Consider the following 3,701-nt stretch of genomic DNA (forward strand, 5'->3'; position numbering starts at 1 on the left):
AAATTCCCCGCCGGCTCCGTCGAGAACACCAAGGCAAGGCTAGTGGCTAGCGCAAGCACCCCAGAAACCTGTGTTAACGCAACCCAGCTACCAGAAGAATATGCTGACTACAAATCCCTCTTCGATAAACAATCTGCGACACGACTCCCTCCACATCGAGTCTACGACTGCCGCATTGAGCTGATTCCGGGAGCGGATATTCCCTGCAGTAGGGTGTATGCATTGACGGAGGCTGAAACCCACTATTTACAGAAGTACCTGGAAGAGAATCTAGCCTCAGGATTCATTACTCATTCATCCTCTCCTGCATCATCTCCCCTCTTCTTTATACCTAAGAAGGATTGCGACGAACTCCGCACGTGTATCGATTATCGTGCACTAAACCGCGTTACGGTGAAAAACCGTTATCCATTACCCTTGATACCGGTACTCCTAGACCAAATAAAAGGGGCACGTTATTTTACCAAACTCGACCTTCGTGGAGCATACCACCTTGTGAGGGTAAAGAGCGGAGACTAGTGGAAGACCGCCTTCCGAACAAAGTTCGGCCTGTTTGAATACAGGGTGATGCCCTTTGGGCTCTGTAACGCCCCAGCAGCGTTCCAATACTTCATGGACGAAGTATTGAGGGGATATCTGGACAGTTTCTGTATGGTCTATATAGACGATATTCTCGTGTATTCCACCACACTCCAAGAACATGTCACCCACGTTACGGCAGTTCTAGATCGACTCCGTCAGCATTCCTTGTATGCAAAATTGGAAAAATGTCTCTTCCACGTACAAGAGGTCGCCTTCTTGGGCTATGTAATAAATGCCCTGGGGTTCAAAATGGATATGAGCAAGGTCAACGCTATCATACAGTGGAAAACACCACAACACCTCAAGGCAGTACAAAGCTTCCTAGGCTTTGCAAATTATTACCGGCGTTTTATAAAAGACTTTTCAAAGATCATCCAACCCATCTCACATCTCCTGAAAAAGAACGCTCCTTTTGTCTGGGGTGAGGCGGCAGACCGCTCATTCCGAAGTCTGAAGGAGAAATTCACCCAAGCTCCCATCTTGCGCCATCCAGACCCTCAAATTCCCTTTATCGTGGAAACAGACGCATCACAATACGCCATTGGAGGTGTTTTGTCCCAAAGACATCCCAAGACAGGGCAACTTCACCCGGTGGCCTACTATTCAAAGAAACTGAGTCCTAGTGAAATTAAGTATTCCATATCGGATAAGGAACTATTGGCCATAAAAAGGGCCTGTGAAGAGTGGCGACACTATCTGTTGGGGGCTCATCATACGTTTGAAATCTATACAGACCATCGAAACCTGCTCTTTTTAAAGACAGCTAAAGCATTAATCCCTCGCCAACTAAGATGGACTCTTTTCTTTTCAGACTATGATTTCATAATAAAATACCGGCCAGGACCCCAAAACGGGAAAGCGGATGTCCTCTCCCGTCTTCCTATCGAGGAGGTAGACTTGGAGGACACATTCACGGAAACACCGTTCATTTTGGGAGATGGAGTAGTAGAGACATCCACCATTGCAGTCATCACAGCAGACCAATTCCTGAACGAAATCCAGGCATCCCTGACCAAGATAGACACTCAAGCCTGGTTAAAGACTTCCCCTGAGACGAGGTCGTAAAATGACGGTCTGCCGTTTGTTCAACACGCTCTGTATATCCCCACGACAGAATTACAAGAGCAAGTGATGTCATGGGCTCATGATACGGCCTTGGGAGGTCATATGGGAATACAGAAGACAATAAAAGGGATAGAACGTTCCTTCTGGTGGCCAACGTTAAAAGCTGATACTCGAGACTACGTAAAAACCTGTGCCGTGTGTGCCCAGGGTAAAGCAGTGCATGCGAAACCCACAGGACAGTTACGACCCATCCCAATTCCTCCACGCCCATGGCATACCATATTTATGGATTTTATCGTGGAAATGCCCCCTTGTCAGAGATATACGACGATACTGGTGATTGTGGACCACCTGACAAAAATGGGACACTTTATTCCCCTGGAAAAGCTCCCTACGTCATACGAAGTGGCTAAATTGATGCTCCAACATGTAGTAAGAGCCCATGGAATTCCCAGTGTGATCATAACAGACCGAGGGACACAGTTCACCTCTCGCTTCTGGAAAGCGATCTGCGCGTCGATGAATGTAGAAGCCAAACTCTCAACCAGTTACCACCCTCAAACAGACGGCAAGACTGAGCGCTTAAACCAAACTTTAGAGCAGTACCTTCGCTGTTTTACCATGCAGAATGCCACGGACTGGGTAGAGCTCTTATGGACAGCGGAATTCTCATATAACAACACCGAACACTCTACATTGGGATGCTCTCCATTCTTTTGTTTATTGGGACATCATCCAAACATGCTCCCCTTCGAGTGGCCCATAGAATCAACCCTTCCAAGCATCCAAGAACACCATGCACATCTTCGGGCAATCCTCATCGAGACAAAAAACAACCTGAGGAAAGGCCAAGCAGCTCACAAACGATTCGCAGACAGGAAAAGAACCAAAGAACCTGAATACAAAATCGGGGATAAGGTCTGGCTAGCTACAAAACACATACATTTGAAAGGCATCGACAAACTGAAACCCAAATACATAGGCCCATACAGCATTGAAGAAGTCATCAACCCTGTAGCAGTAAGATTGGCCTTGCCCCCTTCCTGGCGAATACACCCAGTTTTCCATGTCTCCCTTCTCCAACCCTGTGCACCCAACGTCCGAGTTCTAGATCAACCCCCTCCCATAGTTGTAGATGGGCAGGAGGAATACGAAGTAAGCAGGTTATTAGATTCCCGAATGATTCGGGGACGGGTACAATATCTGGTAGATTGGAAAGGATTCGGGGTGGAGGACAGAACATGGGAACCAGAGCAGAATCTCCATTGCCCCGAGTTAATAGAACAATTCCACGAAAACAATCCAGGAAAACCTGGACGACCGCCGAGTCGGCGTTCCTTCAGGAGGGGTTCTGTCACGATTCCACAGGTCCCTATCATCAGCACAGTGAGTTATCACCCCCACACTCCCTTTCTGGTACGAATGCACGGGACTGAATGGAAAAAGGGCCCGCGGCACTACAATTCCCAGAATGCCAAGGGACGGGACTTCTCCCAGCTGATTGGCAGCCTCAGATTCAAACACCCTCATAAGCACCTCCTATACAGGAAGAAGGTGCTTGACAATCGTTTTGCTTTCCTGAGTCGGGGCGGACGCTTTCCTTCCCGCGGAATCCAGAAACACCGCCGCTGCAGTTTCCTCGAGGTTCCTCTCGGAACACCGAAGCGACGTTCCTGAGACGTCGTTCCAGACTTCCAGATCACCGAGGATTGCAGAGAATCCTTGACAGCGCACACGCAAGTACTTGCTCCCTGCGGGTGTGCGAACTCGAATTCCTAGTTTACCTGTTTTCTTCGTGGGATTCCAGGGACAATTGTAATTCCCGCGCTGAGGTTTGCGGAGAGCCCGTAATTCCTCAGAAAGAGACACGCTTGGGGGAGGTTCCAGAAGCAACCATCCTCCTCTGTTTCTTGATCCCGTCTCTCCTTTCCTTCGTACTCTGGCATCCCCTGCCCAGGTGGTACAGACATTCGTGCCCAGATCAGGGGCGGCTCCCCCGTCGTCCTCATTTGACCCGGCTGTGTATCTAACAGCACTCTTCGAGAACACCGACT

This window comes from Triturus cristatus, chromosome 10 (assembly GCF_964204655.1).
Source record: "Triturus cristatus chromosome 10, aTriCri1.1, whole genome shotgun sequence".
In the NCBI taxonomy this organism is placed as follows: domain Eukaryota; kingdom Metazoa; phylum Chordata; class Amphibia; order Caudata; family Salamandridae; genus Triturus; species Triturus cristatus.